Source organism: Rhinoderma darwinii, chromosome 7 (genome assembly GCF_050947455.1).
Source record: "Rhinoderma darwinii isolate aRhiDar2 chromosome 7, aRhiDar2.hap1, whole genome shotgun sequence".
In the NCBI taxonomy this organism is placed as follows: domain Eukaryota; kingdom Metazoa; phylum Chordata; class Amphibia; order Anura; family Rhinodermatidae; genus Rhinoderma; species Rhinoderma darwinii.
This window is the reverse complement of record NC_134693.1, coordinates 3,604,301-3,622,596: the sequence shown is the minus strand read 5'-3', so window position 1 is coordinate 3,622,596 and position 18,296 is coordinate 3,604,301. Positions and strand designations below refer to the sequence as shown.

At 52.4% G+C, this 18,296-nt stretch overlaps 1 protein-coding gene across 1 annotated transcript in view; it reads left to right on the top strand.

Annotated features, from left to right (window-relative positions):
* Positions 1-18,296, top strand: part of HECTD3 (HECT domain E3 ubiquitin protein ligase 3) — an 80,530-nt gene that overhangs the window by 12,717 nt on the left and 49,517 nt on the right. The gene's annotated exons all lie outside the window — the stretch shown is intronic.

The window sequence follows — 18,296 nt, the reverse complement described above, 5'->3', positions numbered from 1 at the left end:
GCAGCCTGTACCCCTCTCCTGCCTGCAGCCTCTGTAATATATGTTATTAGAGGACAGTGTCACCCCCTCACCTTCCAGCAGCCTGTACCCCCTCTCCTGCCTGCAGCCTCTGTAATATATGTTATTAGAGGACCGTGTCACCTCCTCACCTTCCAGCAGCCTGTACCCCCTCTCCTGCCTGCAGCCTCTCTGTAATATATGTTATTAGAGGACAGGGTCATCTCCTCACCTTCCAGCAGCCTGTACCCCCTCTCCTGCCTGCAGCCTCTGTAATATATGTTATTAGAGGACAGTGTCACCTCCTCACCTTCCAGCAGCCTGTACCCCCTCTCCTGCCTGCAGCCTCTGTAATATATGTTATTAGAGGACAGTGTCACCTCCTCACCTTCCAGCAGCCTGTACCCCCTCTCCTGCCTGCAGCCTCTCTGTAATATATGTTATTAGAGGACAGTGTCACCTCCTCACCTTCCAGCAGCCTGTACCCCCTCTCCTGCCTGCAGCCTCTCTGTAATATATGTTATTAGAGGACAGTGTCCCCTCCTCACCTTCCAGCAGCCTGTACCCCTCTCCTGCCTGCAGCCTCTGTAATATATGTTATTAGAGGACAGTGTCATCTCCTCACCTTCCAGCAGCCTGTACCCCCTCTCCTGCCTGCAGCCTCTGTAATATATGTTATTAGAGGACAGTGTCACCTCCTCACCTTCCAGCAGCCTGTACCCCCTCTCCTGCCTGCAGCCTCTGTAATATATGTTATTAGAGGACAGTGTCACCTCCTCACCTTCCAGCAGCCTGTACCCCCTCTCCTGCCTGCAGCCTCTGTAATATATGTTATTAGAGGACAGTGTCATCTCCTCACCTTCCAGCAGCCTGTACCCCCTCTCCTGCCTGCAGCCTCTGTAATATATGTTATTAGAGGACAGTGTCCCCTCCTCACCTTCCAGCAGCCTGTACCCCCTCTCCTGCCTGCAGCCTCTGTAATATATGTTATTAGAGGACAGTGTCATCTCCTCACCTTCCAGCAGCCTGTACCCCCTCTCCTGCCTGCAGCCTCTGTAATATATGTTATTAGAGGACAGTGTCACCTCCTCACCTTCCAGCAGCCTGTACCCCCTCTCCTGCCTGCAGCCTCTGTAATATATGTTATTAGAGGACAGTGTCCCCTCCTCACCTTCCAGCAGCCTGTACCCCCTCTCCTGCCTGCAGCCTCTGTAATATATGTTATTAGAGGACAGTGTCATCTCCTCACCTTCCAGCAGCCTGTACCCCTCTCCTGCCTGCAGCCTCTCTGTAATATATGTTATTAGAGGACAGTGTCACCTCCTCACCTTCCAGCAGCCTGTACCCCCTCTCCTGCCTGCAGCCTCTGTAATATATGTTATTAGAGGACAGTGTCACCCCCTCACCTTCCAGCAGCCTGTACCCCCTCTCCTGCCTGCAGCCTCTGTAATATATGTTATTAGAGGACAGTGTCACCTCCTCACCTTCCAGCAGCCTGTACCCCTCTCCTGCCTGCAGCCTCTGTAATATATGTTATTAGAGGACAGTGTCCCCTCCTCACCTTCCAGCAGCCTGTACCCCCTCTCCTGCCTGCAGCCTCTCTGTAATATATGTTATTAGAGGACAGTGTCACCTCCTCACCTTCCAGCAGCCTGTACCCCTCTCCTGCCTGCAGCCTCTGTAATATATGTTATTAGAGGACAGTGTCATCTCCTCACCTTCCAGCAGCCTGTACCCCTCTCCTACCTGCAGCCTCTCTGTAATATATGTTATTAGAGGACAGTGTCATCTCCTCACCTTCCAGCAGCCTGTACTCCTCTCCTGCCTGCAGCCTCTCTGTAATATATGTTATTAGAGGACAGTGTCCCCTCCTCACCTTCCAGCAGCCTGTACCCCCTCTCCTGCCTGCAGCCTCTGTAATATATGTTATTAGAGGACAGTGTCCCCTCCTCACCTTCCAGCAGCCTGTACCCCTCTCCTGCCTGCAGCCTCTCTGTAATATATGTTATTAGAGGACAGTGTCACCTCCTCACCTTCCAGCAGCCTGTACCCCCTCTCCTGCCTGCAGCCTCTCTGTAATATATGTTATTAGAGGACAGTGTCCCCTCCTCACCTTCCAGCAGCCTGTACCCCCTCTCCTGCCTGCAGCCTCTGTAATATATGTTATTAGAGGACAGTGTCATCTCCTCACCTTCCAGCAGCCTGTACCCCCTCTCCTGCCTGCAGCCTCTGTAATATATGTTATTAGAGGACAGTGTCACCTCCTCACCTTCCAGCAGCCTGTACCCCCTCTCCTGCCTGCAGCCTCTGTAATATATGTTATTAGAGGACAGTGTCACCTCCTCACCTTCCAGCAGCCTGTACCCCCTCTCCTGCCTGCAGCCTCTCTGTAATATATGTTATTAGAGGACAGTGTCTCCTCCTCACCTTCCAGCAGCCTGTACCTCTCTCCTGCCTGCAGCCTCTGTAATATATGTTATTAGAGGAGAGTGTCACCTCCTCACCTTCCAGCAGCCTGTACCCCCTCTCCTGCCTGCAGCCTCTGTAATATATGTTATTAGAGGACAGTGTCACCTCCTCACCTTCCAGCAGCCTGTACCCCCTCTCCTGCCTGCAGCCTCTGTAATATATGTTATTAGAGGACAGTGTCATCTCCTCACCTTCCAGCAGTCTGTACCCCTCTCCTGCCTGCAGCCTCTGTAATATATGTTATTAGAGGACCGTGTCACCTCCTCACCTTCCAGCAGCCTGTACCCCCTCTCCTGCCTGCAGCCTCTGTAATATATGTTATTAGAGGACAGTGTCACCTCCTCACCTTCCAGCAGCCTGTACCCCCTCTCCTGCCTGCAGCCTCTGTAATATATGTTATTAGAGGACCGTGTCACCTCCTCACCTTCCAGCAGCCTGTACCCCCTCTCCTGCCTGCAGCCTCTCTGTAATATATGTTATTAGAGGACAGTGTCACCTCCTCACCTTCCAGCAGCCTGTACCCCCTCTCCTGCCTGCAGCCTCTGTAATATATGTTATTAGAGGACAGTGTCACCTCCTCACCTTCCAGCAGCCTGTACCCCTCTCCTGCCTGCAGCCTCTCTGTAATATATGTTATTAGAGGACAGTGTCACCTCCTCACCTTCCAGCAGCCTGTACCCCTCTCCTGCCTGCAGCCTCTCTGTAATATATGTTATTAGAGGACAGTGTCACCTCCTCACCTTCCAGCTGCCTGTACCCCCCTCTCCTGCCTGCAGCCTCTCTGTAATATATGTTATTAGAGGACAGTGTCACCTCCTCACCTTCCAGCAGCCTGTACCCCCTCTCCTGCCTGCAGCCTGTCTGTAATATATGTTATTAGAGGACAGTGTCACCCCCTCACCTTCCAGCAGCCTGTACCCCCTCTCCTGCCTGCAGCCTCTGTAATATATGTTATTAGAGGACAGTGTCACCTCCTCACCTTCCAGCAGCCTGTACCCCCTCTCCTGCCTGCAGCCTCTGTAATATATGTTATTAGAGGACAGTGTCACCCCCTCACCTTCCAGCAGCCTGTACCCCCTCTCCTGCCTGCAGCCTCTGTAATATATGTTATTAGAGGACAGTGTCATCTCCTCACCTTCCAGCAGCCTGTACCCCCTCTCCTGCCTGCAGCCTCTGTAATATATGTTATTAGAGGACAGTGACACCTCCTCACCCTCCAGCAGCCTGTACCCCTCTCCTGCCTGCAGCCTCTGTAATATATGTTATTAGAGGTCAGTGTCATCTCCTCACCTTCCAGCAGTCTGTACCCCCTCTCCTGCCTGCAGCCTCTGTAATATATGTTATTACAGGACAGTGTCACCTCCTCACCTTCCAGCAGCCTGTACCCCTCTCCTGCCTGCAGCCTCTGTAATATATGTTATTAGAGGACAGTGTCACCTCCTCACCTTCCAGCAGCCTGTACCCCCTCTCCTGCCTGCAGCCTCTGTAATATATGTTATTAGAGGACAGTGTCACCTCCTCACCTTCCAGCAGCCTGTACCCCCTCTCCTGCCTGCAGCCTCTCTGTAATATATGTTATTAGAGGACAGTGTCACCTCCTCACCTTCCAGCAGCCTGTACCCCCTCTCCTGCCTGCAGCCTCTCTGTAATATATGTTATTAGAGGACAGTGTCCCCTCCTCACCTTCCAGCAGCCTGTACCCCTCTCCTGCCTGCAGCCTCTGTAATATATGTTATTAGAGGACAGTGTCATCTCCTCACCTTCCAGCAGCCTGTACCCCCTCTCCTGCCTGCAGCCTCTGTAATATATGTTATTAGAGGACAGTGTCCCCTCCTCACCTTCCAGCAGCCTGTACCCCTCTCCTGCCTGCAGCCTCTGTAATATATGTTATTAGAGGACAGTGTCATCTCCTCACCTTCCAGCAGCCTGTACCCCCTCTCCTGCCTGCAGCCTCTGTAATATATGTTATTAGAGGACAGTGTCATCTCCTCACCTTCCAGCAGCCTGTACCCCCTCTCCTGCCTGCAGCCTCTGTAATATATGTTATTAGAGGACAGTGTCCCCTCCTCACCTTCCAGCAGCCTGTACCCCCTCTCCTGCCTGCAGCCTCTGTAATATATGTTATTAGAGGACAGTGTCATCTCCTCACCTTCCAGCAGCCTGTACCCCCTCTCCTGCCTGCAGCCTCTGTAATATATGTTATTAGAGGACAGTGTCACCTCCTCACCTTCCAGCAGCCTGTACCCCCTCTCCTGCCTGCAGCCTCTGTAATATATGTTATTAGAGGACAGTGTCCCCTCCTCACCTTCCAGCAGCCTGTACCCCCTCTCCTGCCTGCAGCCTCTGTAATATATGTTATTAGAGGACAGTGTCATCTCCTCACCTTCCAGCAGCCTGTACCCCCTCTCCTGCCTGCAGCCTCTGTAATATATGTTATTAGAGGACAGTGTCACCCCCTCACCTTCCAGCAGCCTGTACCCCCTCTCCTGCCTGCAGCCTCTGTAATATATGTTATTAGAGGACAGTGTCACCTCCTCACCTTCCAGCAGCCTGTACCCCTCTCCTGCCTGCAGCCTCTCTGTAATATATGTTATTAGAGGACAGTGTCATCTCCTCACCTTCCAGCAGCCTGTACCCCTCTCCTACCTGCAGCCTCTCTGTAATATATGTTATTAGAGGACAGTGTCATCTCCTCACCTTCCAGCAGCCTGTACTCCTCTCCTGCCTGCAGCCTCTCTGTAATATATGTTATTAGAGGACAGTGTCCCCTCCTCACCTTCCAGCAGCCTGTACCCCCTCTCCTGCCTGCAGCCTCTGTAATATATGTTATTAGAGGACAGTGTCACCTCCTCACCTTCCAGCAGCCTGTACCCCTCTCCTGCCTGCAGCCTCTCTGTAATATATGTTATTAGAGGACAGTGTCACCTCCTCACCTTCCAGCAGCCTGTACCCCCTCTCCTGCCTGCAGCCTCTCTGTAATATATGTTATTAGAGGACAGTGTCCCCTCCTCACCTTCCAGCAGCCTGTACCCCCTCTCCTGCCTGCAGCCTCTGTAATATATGTTATTAGAGGACAGTGTCACCTCCTCACCTTCCAGCAGTCTGTACCCCCTCTCCTGCCTGCAGCCTCTGTAATATATGTTATTAGAGGACAGTGTCACCTCCTCACCTTCCAGCAGCCTGTACCCCTCTCCTGCCTGCAGCCTCTGTAATATATGTTATTAGAGGACAGTGTCATCTCCTCACCTTCCAGCAGTCTGTACCCCTCTCCTGCCTGCAGCCTCTCTGTAATATATGTTATTAGAGGACAGTGTCATCTCCTCACCTTCCAGCAGCCTGTACCCCTCTCCTACCTGCAGCCTCTCTGTAATATATGTTATTAGAGGACAGTGTCATCTCCTCACCTTCCAGCAGCCTGTACCCCTCTCCTGCCTGCAGCCTCTGTAATATATGTTATTAGAGGACAGTGTCACCTCCTCACCTTCCAGCAGCCTGTACCCCTCTCCTGCCTGCAGCCTCTCTGTAATATATGTTATTAGAGGACAGTGTCCCCTCCTCACCTTCCAGCAGCCTGTACCCCCTCTCCTGCCTGCAGCCTCTGTAATATATGTTATTAGAGGACAGTGTCACCTCCTCACCTTCCAGCAGCCTGTACCCCTCTCCTGCCTGCAGCCTCTCTGTAATATATGTTATTAGAGGACAGTGTCACCTCCTCACCTTCCAGCAGCCTGTACCCCCTCTCCTGCCTGCAGCCTCTCTGTAATATATGTTATTAGAGGACAGTGTCCCCTCCTCACCTTCCAGCAGCCTGTACCCCCTCTCCTGCCTGCAGCCTCTGTAATATATGTTATTAGAGGACAGTGTCATCTCCTCACCTTCCAGCAGCCTGTACCCCCTCTCCTGCCTGCAGCCTCTGTAATATATGTTATTAGAGGACAGTGTCACCTCCTCACCTTCCAGCAGCCTGTACCCCCTCTCCTGCCTGCAGCCTCTGTAATATATGTTATTAGAGGACAGTGTCACCTCCTCACCTTCCAGCAGCCTGTACCCCCTCTCCTGCCTGCAGCCTCTGTAATATATGTTATTAGAGGAGAGTGTCACCTCCTCACCTTCCAGCAGCCTGTACCCCTCTCCTGCCTGCAGCCTCTGTAATATATGTATTAGAGGACAGTGTCACCTCCTCACCTTCCAGCAGCCTGTACCCCCTCTCCTGCCTGCAGCCTCTGTAATATATGTTATTAGAGGACAGTGTCATCTCCTCACCTTCCAGCAGTCTGTACCCCTCTCCTGCTGCAGCCTCTGTAATATATGTTATTAGAGGACCGTGTCACCTCCTCACCTTCCAGCAGCCTGTACCCCCTCTCCTGCCTGCAGCCTCTGTAATATATGTTATTAGAGGACAGTGTCACCTCCTCACCTTCCAGCAGCCTGTACCCCCTCTCCTGCCTGCAGCCTCTGTAATATATGTTATTAGAGGACAGTGTCACCTCCTCACCTTCCAGCAGCCTGTACCCCCTCTCCTGCCTGCAGCCTCTCTGTAATATATGTTATAGAGGACAGTGTCACCTCCTCACCTTCCAGCAGCCTGTACCCCCTCTCCTGCCTGCAGCCTCTGTAATATATGTTATTAGAGGACAGTGTCACCTCCTCACCTTCCAGCAGCCTGTACCCCTCTCCTGCTGCAGCCTCTCTGTAATATATGTTATTAGAGGACAGTGTCACCTCCTCACCTTCCAGCAGCCTGTACCCCCTCTCCTGCCTGCAGCCTGTCTGTAATATATGTTATTAGAGGACAGTGTCACCCCCTCACCTTCCAGCAGCCTGTACCCCCTCTCCTGCCTGCAGCCTCTGTAATATATGTTATTAGAGGACAGTGTCACCTCCTCACCTTCCAGCAGCCTGTACCCCCTCTCCTGCCTGCAGCCTCTGTAATATATGTTATTAGAGGACAGTGTCACCCCCCTCACCTTCCAGCAGCCTGTACCCCCTCTCCTGCCTGCAGCCTCTGTAATATATGTTATTAGAGGACAGTGTCACCTCCTCACCTTCCAGCAGCCTGTACCCTCTCCTGCCTGCAGCCTCTGTAATATATGTTATTAGAGGACAGTGTCATCTCCTCACCTTCCAGCAGCCTGTACCCCCTCTCCTGCCTGCAGCCTCTCTGTAATATATGTTATTAGAGGACAGTGTCACCTCCTCACCTTCCAGCAGCCTGTACCCCCTCTCCTGCCTGCAGCCTCTGTAATATATGTTATTACAGGACAGTGTCACCTCCTCACCTTCCAGCAGCCTGTACCCCTCTCCTGCCTGCAGCCTCTGTAATATATGTTATTAGAGGACAGTGTCACCTCCTCACCTTCCAGCAGCCTGTACCCCTCTCCTGCCTGCAGCCTCTGTAATATATGTTATTAGAGGACAGTGTCACCTCCTCACCTTCCAGCAGCCTGTACCCCCTCTCCTGCCTGCAGCCTCTGTAATATATGTTATTAGAGGACAGTGTCACCTCCTCACCTTCCAGCAGCCTGTACCCCTCTCCTGCCTGCAGCCTCTCTGTAATATATGTTATTAGAGGACAGTGTCACCTCCTCACCTTCCAGCTGCCTGTACCCCCTCTCCTGCCTGCAGCCTCTGTAATATATGTTATTAGAGGTCAGTGTCACCTCCTCACCTTCCAGCAGCCTGTACCCCCTCTCCTGCCTGCAGCCTCTGTAATATATGTTATTAGAGGTCAGTGTCACCTCCTCACCTTCCAGCAGCCTGTACCCCTCTCCTGCCTGCAGCCTCTGTAATATATGTTATTAGAGGTCAGTGTCACCTCCTCACCTTCCAGCAGCCTGTACCCCCTCTCCTGCCTGCAGCCTCTGTAATATATGTTATTAGAGGTCAGTGTCACCTCCTCACCTTCCAGCAGCCTGTACCCCTCTCCTGCCTGCAGCCTCTGTAATATATGTTATTAGAGGACAGTGTCACCTCCTCACCTTCCAGCAGCCTGTACCCCCTCTCCTGCCTGCAGCCTCTGTAATATATGTTATTAGAGGACAGTGTCACCCCCTCACCTTCCAGCAGGCTGTACCCCCTCTCCTGCCTGCAGCCTCTGTAATATATGTTATTAGAAGACAGTGTCACCTCCTCACCTTCCAGCAGCCTGTACCTCCTCTCCTGCCTGCAGCCTCTCTGTAATATATGTTATTAGAGGACAATGTCCCCTCCTCACCTTCCAGCAGCCTGTACCCCCTCTCCTGCCTGCAGCCTCTCTGTAATATATGTTATTAGAGGACAGTGTCACCTCCTCACCTTCCAGCAGCCTGTACCCCCTCTCCTGCCTGCAGCCTCTCTGTAATATATGTTATTAGAGGACAGTGTCTCCCCCTCACCTTCCAGCAGTCTGTACCCCCTCTCCTGCCTGCAGCCTCTCTGTAATATATGTTATTAGAGGACAGTGTCACCTCCTCACCTTCCAGCTGCCTGTACCCCCTCTCCTGCCTGCAGCCTCTGTAATATATGTTATTAGAGGACAGTGTCTCCCCCTCACCTTCCAGCAGTCTGTACCCCCTCTCCTGCCTGCAGCCTCTCTGTAATATATGTTATTAGAGGTCAGTGTCACCTCCTCACCTTCCAGCAGCCTGTACCCCCTCTCCTGCCTGCAGCCTCTGTAATATATGTTATTAGAGGACAGTGTCACCCCCTCACCTTCCAGCAGCCTGTACCCCCTCTCCTGCCTGCAGCCTCTGTAATATATTATTGGAGGACAGTGTCATCTCCTCACCTTCCAGCAGCCTGTACCCCCTCTCCTGCCTGCAGCCTCTGTAATATATGTTATTAGAGGACAGTGTCACCCCCTCACCTTCCAGCAGCCTGTACCCCTCTCCTGCCTGCAGCCTCTGTAATATATGTTATTAGAGGACAGTGTCACCCCCTCACCTTCCAGCAGCCTGTACCCCCTCTCCTGCCTGCAGCCTCTGTAATATATGTTATTAGAGGACAGTGTCACCCCCTCACCTTCCAGCAGCCTGTACCCCCTCTCCTGCCTGCAGCCTCTGTAATATATGTTATTAGAGGACAGTGTCACCTCCTCACCTTCCAGCAGCCTGTACCCCCTCTCCTGCCTGCAGCCTCTGTAATATATGTTATTAGAGGACAGTGTCACCTCTTCACCTTCCAGCAGCCTGTACCCCTCTCCTGCCTGCAGCCTCTGTAATATATGTTATTAGAGGACAGTGTCACCTCCTCACCTTCCAGCAGCCTGTACCCCCTCTCCTGCCTGCAGCCTCTGTAATATATGTTATTAGAGGACAGTGTCACCTCCTCACCTTCCAGCAGCCTGTACCCCCTCTCCTGCCTGCAGCCTCTGTAATATATGTTATTAGAGGACAGTGTCACCTCCTCACCTTCCAGCAGCCTGTACCCCTCTCCTGCCTGCAGCCTCTGTAATATATGTTATTAGAGGACAGTGTCACCTCCTCACCTTCCAGCAGCCTGTACCCCCTCTCCTGCCTGCAGCCTCTGTAATATATGTTATTAGAGGACAGTGTCACCTCCTCACCTTCCAGCAGTCTGTACCCCCTCTCCTGCCTGCAGCCTCTCTGTAATATATGTTATTAGAGGACAATGTCCCCTCCTCACCTTCCAGCAGCCTGTACCCCCTCTCCTGCCTGCAGCCTCTCTGTAATATATGTTATTAGAGGACAGTGTCACCTCCTCACCTTCCAGCTGCCTGTACCCCCTCTCCTGCCTGCAGCCTCTGTAATATATGTTATTAGAGGTCAGTGTCACCTCCTCACCTTCCAGCAGCCTGTACCCCCTCTCCTGCCTGCAGCCTCTGTAATATATGTTATTAGAGGTCAGTGTCACCTCCTCACCTTCCAGCAGCCTGTACCCCCTCTCCTGCCTGCAGCCTCTGTAATATATGTTATTAGAGGTCAGTGTCACCTCCTCACCTTCCAGCAGCCTGTACCCCTCTCCTGCCTGCAGCCTCTGTAATATATGTTATTAGAGGTCAGTGTCACCTCCTCACCTTCCAGCAGCCTGTACCCCCTCTCCTGCCTGCAGCCTCTGTAATATATGTTATTAGAGGTCAGTGTCACCTCCTCACCTTCCAGCAGCCTGTACCCCTCTCCTGCCTGCAGCCTCTGTAATATATGTTATTAGAGGACAGTGTCACCTCCTCACCTTCCAGCAGCCTGTACCCCCTCTCCTGCCTGCAGCCTCTGTAATATATGTTATTAGAGGACAGTGTCACCTCCTCACCTTCCAGCAGCCTGTACCTCCTCTCCTGCCTGCAGCCTCTCTGTAATATATGTTATTAGAGGACAATGTCCCCTCCTCACCTTCCAGCAGCCTGTACCCCCTCTCCTGCCTGCAGCCTCTCTGTAATATATGTTATTAGAGGACAGTGTCACCTCCTCACCTTCCAGCAGCCTGTACCCCCTCTCCTGCCTGCAGCCTCTCTGTAATATATGTTATTAGAGGACAGTGTCACCTCCTCACCTTCCAGCTGCCTGTACCCCCTCTCCTGCCTGCAGCCTCTGTAATATATGTTATTAGAGGACAGTGTCTCCCCCTCACCTTCCAGCAGTCTGTACCCCCTCTCCTGCCTGCAGCCTCTCTGTAATATATGTTATTAGAGGTCAGTGTCACCTCCTCACCTTCCAGCAGCCTGTACCCCCTCTCCTGCCTGCAGCCTCTGTAATATATGTTATTAGAGGACAGTGTCACCCCCTCACCTTCCAGCAGCCTGTACCCCCTCTCCTGCCTGCAGCCTCTGTAATATATTATTGGAGGACAGTGTCATCTCCTCACCTTCCAGCAGCCTGTACCCCCTCTCCTGCCTGCAGCCTCTGTAATATATGTTATTAGAGGACAGTGTCACCCCCTCACCTTCCAGCAGCCTGTACCCCTCTCCTGCCTGCAGCCTCTGTAATATATGTTATTAGAGGACAGTGTCACCCCCTCACCTTCCAGCAGCCTGTACCCCCTCTCCTGCCTGCAGCCTCTGTAATATATGTTATTAGAGGACAGTGTCACCCCCTCACCTTCCAGCAGCCTGTACCCCCTCTCCTGCCTGCAGCCTCTGTAATATATGTTATTAGAGGACAGTGTCACCTCCTCACCTTCCAGCAGCCTGTACCCCTCTCCTGCCTGCAGCCTCTGTAATATATGTTATTAGAGGACAGTGTCACCTCCTCACCTTCCAGCAGCCTGTACCCCCTCTCCTGCCTGCAGCCTCTGTAATATATGTTATTAGAGGACAGTGTCACCTCCTCACCTTCCAGCAGCCTGTACCCCCTCTCCTGCCTGCAGCCTCTGTAATATATGTTATTAGAGGACAGTGTCACCTCCTCACCTTCCAGCAGCCTGTACCCCTCTCCTGCCTGCAGCCTCTGTAATATATGTTATTAGAGGACAGTGTCACCTCCTCACCTTCCAGCAGCCTGTACCCCCTCTCCTGCCTGCAGCCTCTGTAATATATGTTATTAGAGGACAGTGTCACCTCCTCACCTTCCAGCAGTCTGTACCCCCTCTCCTGCCTGCAGCCTCTCTGTAATATATGTTATTAGAGGACAGTGTCACCTCCTCACCTTCCAGCTGCCTGTACCCCCTCTCCTGCCTGCAGCCTCTGTAATATATGTTATTAGAGGTCAGTGTCACCTCCTCACCTTCCAGCAGCCTGTACCCCCTCTCCTGCCTGCAGCCTCTGTAATATATGTTATTAGAGGACAGTGTCACCTCCTCACCTTCCAGCAGCCTGTACCCCCTCTCCTGCCTGCAGCCTCTCTGTAATATATGTTATTAGAGGACAGTGTCACCTCCTCACCTTCCAGCTGCCTGTACCCCCTCTCCTGCCTGCAGCCTCTGTAATATATGTTATTAGAGGTCAGTGTCACCTCCTCACCTTCCAGCAGCCTGTACCCCCTCTCCTGCCTGCAGCCTCTGTAATATATGTTATTAGAGGTCAGTGTCACCTCCTCACCTTCCAGCAGCCTGTACCCCCTCTCCTGCCTGCAGCCTCTGTAATATATGTTATTAGAGGTCAGTGTCACCTCCTCACCTTCCAGCAGCCTGTACCCCTCTCCTGCCTGCAGCCTCTGTAATATATGTTATTAGAGGACAGTGTCACCTCCTCACCTTCCAGCAGCCTGTACCCCCTCTCCTGCCTGCAGCCTCTGTAATATATGTTATTAGAGGACAGTGTCACCTCCTCACCTTCCAGCAGCCTGTACCCCTCTCCTGCCTGCAGCCTCTGTAATATATGTTATTAGAGGACAGTGTCACCTCCTCACCTTCCAGCAGCCTGTACCCCCTCTCCTGCCTGCAGCCTCTGTAATATATGTTATTAGAGGACAGTGTCACCTCCTCACCTTCCAGCAGCCTGTACCCCCTCTCCTGCCTGCAGCCTCTCTGTAATATATGTTATTAGAGGACAGTGTCACCTCCTCACCTTCCAGCTGCCTGTACCCCCTCTCCTGCCTGCAGCCTCTGTAATATATGTTATTAGAGGACAGTGTCTCCCCCTCACCTTCCAGCAGCCTGTACCCCCTCTCCTGCCTGCAGCCTCTCTGTAATATATGTTATTAGAGGTCAGTGTCACCTCCTCACCTTCCAGCAGCCTGTACCCCCTCTCCTGCCTGCAGCCTCTGTAATATATGTTATTAGAGGACAGTGTCACCCCCTCACCTTCCAGCAGCCTGTACCCCCTCTCCTGCCTGCAGCCTCTGTAATATATTATTAGAGGACAGTGTCATCTCCTCACCTTCCAGCAGCCTGTACCCCCTCTCCTGCCTGCAGCCTCTGTAATATATGTTATTAGAGGACAGTGTCACCTCCTCACCTTCCAGCAGCCTGTACCCCTCTCCTGCCTGCAGCCTCTGTAATATATGTTACTAGAGGACAGTGTCACCTCCTCACCTTCCAGCAGCCTGTACCCCTCTCCTGCCTGCAGCCTCTGTAATATATGTTATTAGAGGACAGTGTCACCTCCTCACCTTCCAGCAGCCTGTACCCCCTCTCCTGCCTGCAGCCTCTGTAATATATGTTATTAGAGGACAGTGTCACCTCCTCACCTTCCAGCAGCCTGTACCCCCTCTCCTGCCTGCAGCCTCTGTAATATATGTTATTAGAGGACAGTGTCACCTCCTCACCTTCCAGCAGCCTGTACCCCCTCTCCTGCCTGCAGCCTCTCTGTAATATATGTTATTAGAGGACAGTGTCACCTCCTCACCTTCCAGCAGCCTGTACCCCCTCTCCTGCCTGCAGCCTCTCTGTAATATATGTTATTAGAGGACAGTGTCCCCTCCTCACCTTCCAGCAGCCTGTACCCCCTCTCCTGCCTGCAGCCTCTCTGTAATATATGTTATTAGAGGACAGTGTCACCTCCTCACCTTCCAGCAGCCTGTACCCCTCTCCTGCCTGCAGCCTCTGTAATATATGTTATTAGAGGACAGTGTCACCTCCTCACCTTCCAGCAGCCTGTACCCCCTCTCCTGCCTGCAGCCTCTGTAATATATGTTATTAGAGGACAGTGTCACCTCCTCACCTTCCAGCAGCCTGTACCCCCTCTCCTGCCTGCAGCCTCTCTGTAATATATGTTATTAGAGGACAGTGTCACCTCCTCACCTTCCAGCAGCCTGTACCCCTCTCCTGCCTGCAGCCTCTGTAATATATGTTATTAGAGGACAGTGTCACCTCCTCACCTTCCATCAGCCTGTACCCCTCTCCTGCCTGCAGCCTCTGTAATATATTATTAGAGGATAGTGTCACCCCCTCACCTTCCAGCAGCCTGTACCCCCTCTCCTGCCTGCAGCCTCTCTGTAATATATGTTATTAGAGGAGAGTGTCACCTCCTCACCTTCCAGCAGCCTGTACCCCCTCTCCTGCCTGCAGCCTCTGTAATATATGTTATTAGAGGACAGTGTCACCTCCTCACCTTCCAGCAGCCTGTACCCCTCTCCTGCCTGCAGCCTCTGTAATATATGTTATTAGAGGACAGTGTCACCTCCTCACCTTCCAGCAGCCTGTACCCCCTCTCCTGCCTGCAGCCCCTGTAATATATGTTATTAGAGGACAGTGTCACCTCCTCACCTTCCAGCAGCCTGTACCTCCTCTCCTGCCTGCAGCCTCTGTAATATATGTTATTAGAGGACAGTGTCACCTCCTCACCTTCCAGCAGCCTGTACCCCCTCTCCTGCCTGCAGCCTCTGTAATATATGTTATTAGAGGACAGTGTCACCTCCTCACCTTCCAGCAGCCTGTACCCCCTCTCCTGCCTGCAGGCTCTGTAATATATGTTATTAGAGGACAGTGCCACTTCCTCACCTTCCAGCAGCCTGTACCCCTCTCCTGCCTGCAGCCTCTGTAATATATGTTATTAGAGGACAGTGTCACCTCCTCACCTTCCATCAGCCTGTACCCCCTCTCCTGCCTGCAGCCTCTGTAATATATGTTATTAGAGGACAGTGTCACCTCCTCACCTTCCAGCAGCCTGTACCCCCTCTCCTGCCTGCAGCCTCTGTAATATATGTTATTAGAGGACAGTGTCACCTCCACACCTTCCAGCAGCCTGTACCCCTCTCCTGCCTGCAGCCTCTGTAATATATGTTATTAGAGGACAGTGTCACCTCCCCACCTTCCAGCAGCCTGTACCCCCTCTCCTGCCTGCAGCCTGTCTGTAATATATGTTATTAGAGGACAGTGTCACCCCCTCACCTTCCAGCAGCCTGTACCCCCTCTCCTGCCTGCAGCCTCTGTAATATATGTTATTAGAGGACAGTGTCACCCCTCACCTTCCAGCAGCCTGTACCCCCTCTCCTGCCTGCAGCCTCTCTGTAATATATGTTATTAGAGGGCAGTGTCACCTCCTCACCTTCCAGCAGCCTGTACCCCCTCTCCTGCCTGCAGCCTCTGTAATATATGTTATTAGAGGACAGTGTCACCTCCTCACCTTCCAGCAGTCTGTACCCCCCTCTCCTGCCTGCAGCCTCTGTAATATATGTTATTAGAGGACAGTGTCACCTCCTCACCTTCCAGCAGCCTGTACCCCCTCTCCTGCCTGCAGCCTCTGTAATATATGTTATTAGAGGACAGTGTCACCTCCTCACCTTCCAGCAGCCTGTACCCCCTCTCCTGCCTGCAGCCTCTGTAATATATGTTATTAGAGGACAGTGTCACCTCCTCACCTTCCAGCAGCCTGTACCCCTCTCCTGCCTGCAGCCTCTGTAATATATGTTATTAGAGGACAGTGTCACCTCCTCACCTTCCAGCAGCCTGTACCCCCTCTCCTGCCTGCAGCCTCTGTAATATATGTTATTAGAGGACAGTGTCACCTCCTCACCTTCCAGCAGCCTGTACCCCCTCTCCTGCCTGCAGCCTCTGTAATATATGTTATTAGAGGACAGTGTCACCTCCTCACCTTCCAGCAGCCTGTACCCCTCTCCTGCCTGCAGCCTCTGTAATATATGTTATTAGAGGACAGTGTCATCTCCTCACCTTCCAGCAGCCTGTACCCCCTCTCCTGCCTGCAGCCTCTGTAATATATGTTATTAGGGGACAGTGTCACCTCCTCACCTTCCAGCAGCCTGTACCCCCTCTCCTGCCTGCAGCCTCTCTGTAATATATGTTATTAGAGGACAGTGTCACCTCCTCACCTTCCAGCAGCCTGTACCCCCTCTCCTGCCTGCAGCCTCTGTAATATATGTTATTAGAGGACAGTGTCACCTCCTCACCTTCCAGCAGCCTGTACCCCCTCTCCTGCCTGCAGCCTCTGTAATATATGTTATTAGAGGACAGTGTCACCTCCTCACCTTCCAGCAGCCTGTACCCCCTCTCCTGCCTGCAGCCGCTGTAATATATGTTATTAGAGGACAGTGTCACCTCCTCACCTTCCAGCAGCCTGTACCCCCTCTCCTGCCTGCAGCCTCTGTAATATATGTTATTAGAGGACAGTGTCACCCCCTCACCTTCCAGCAGCCTGTACCCCCTCTCCTGCCTGCAGCCTCTGTAATATATGTTATTAGAGGACAGTGTCACCTCCTCACCTTCCAGCAGCCTGTACCCCCTCTCCTGCCTGCAGCCTCTGTAATATATGTTATTAGAGGACAGTCTCACCTCCTCACCTTCCAGCAGCCTGTACCCCCTCTCCTGCCTGCAGCCTCTCTGTAATATATGTTATTAGAGGACAGTGTCACCTCCTCACCTTCCAGCAGCCTGTACCCCCTCTCCTGCCTGCAGCCTCTGTAATATATGTTATTAGAGGACAGTGTCCCCTCCTCACCTTCCAGCAGCCTGTACCCCCTCTCCTGCCTGCAGCCTCTGTAATATATGTTATTAGAGGACAGTGTCACCTCCTCACCTTCCAGCAGCCTGTACCCCCTCTCCTGCCTGCAGCCGCTGTAATATATGTTATTAGAGGACAGTGTCACCTCCTCACCTTCCAGCAGCCTGTACCCCCTCTCCTGCCTGCAGCCTCTGTAATATATGTTATTAGAGGACAGTGTCACCCCCTCACCTTCCAGCAGCCTGTACCCCTCTCCTGCCTGCAGCCTCTGTAATATATGTTATTAGAGGACAGTGTCCCCTCCTCACCTTCCAGCAGTCTGTACCCCCTCTCCTGCCTGCAGCCTCTGTAATATATGTTATTAGAGGACAGTGTCACCTCCTCACCTTCCAGCAGTCTGTACCCCCTCTCCTGCCTGCAGCCTCTGTAATATATGTTATTAGAGGACAGTGTCATCTCCTCACCTTCCAGCAGCCTGTACCCCTCTCCTGCCTGCAGCCTCTGTAATATATGTTATTAGAGGACAGTGTCACCTCCTCACCTTCCAGCAGCCTGTACCCCCTCTCCTGCCTGCAGCCTCTGTAATATATGTTATTAGAGGACAGTGTCACCTCCTCACCTTCCAGCAGCCTGTACCCCTCTCCTGCCTGCAGCCTCTCTGTAATATATGTTATTAGAGGACAGTGTCACCTCCTCACCATCCAGCAGCCTGTACCCCTCTCCTGCCTGCAGCCTCTGTAATATATGTTATTAGAGGACAGTGTCACCTCCTCACCTTCCAGCAGCCTGTACCCCCTCTCCTGCCTGCAGCCTCTGTAATATATGTTATTAGAGGACAGTCTCACCTCCTCACCTTCCAGCAGCCTGTACCCCCTCTCCTGCCTGCAGCCTCTCTGTAATATATGTTATTAGAGGACAGTGTCTCCTCCTCACCTTCCAGCAGCCTGTACCCCTCTCCTGCCTGCAGCCTCTGTAATATATGTTATTAGTGGACAGTGTCACCTCCTCACCTTCCAGCAGCCTGTACCCCCTCTCCTGCCTGCAGCCTCTGTAATATATGTTATTAGTGGACAGTGTCACCTCCTCACCTTCCAGCAGCCTGTACCCCTCTCCTGCCTGCAGCCTCTGTAATATATGTTATTAGAGGACAGTGTCACCTCCTCACCTTCCAGCAGCCTGTACCCGCTCTCCTGCCTGCAGCCTCTCTGTAATATATGTTATTAGAGGACAGTGTCTCCTCCTCACCTTCCAGCAGCCTGTACCCCCTCTCCTGCCTGCAGCCTCTGTAATATATGTTATTAGAGGACAGTGTCTCCTCCTCACCTCCCAGCAGCCTGTACCCCCTCTCCTGCCTGCAGCCTCTGTAATATATGTTATTAGAGGACAGTGTCACCTCCTCACCTTCCAGCAGCCTGTACCCCTCTCCTGCCTGCAGCCTCTCTGTAATATATGTTATTAGAGGACAGTGTCACCTCCTCACCTTCCAGCAGCCTGTACCCCTCTCCTGCCTGCAGCCTCTCTGTAATATATGTTATTAGAGGACAGTGTCACCTCCTCACCT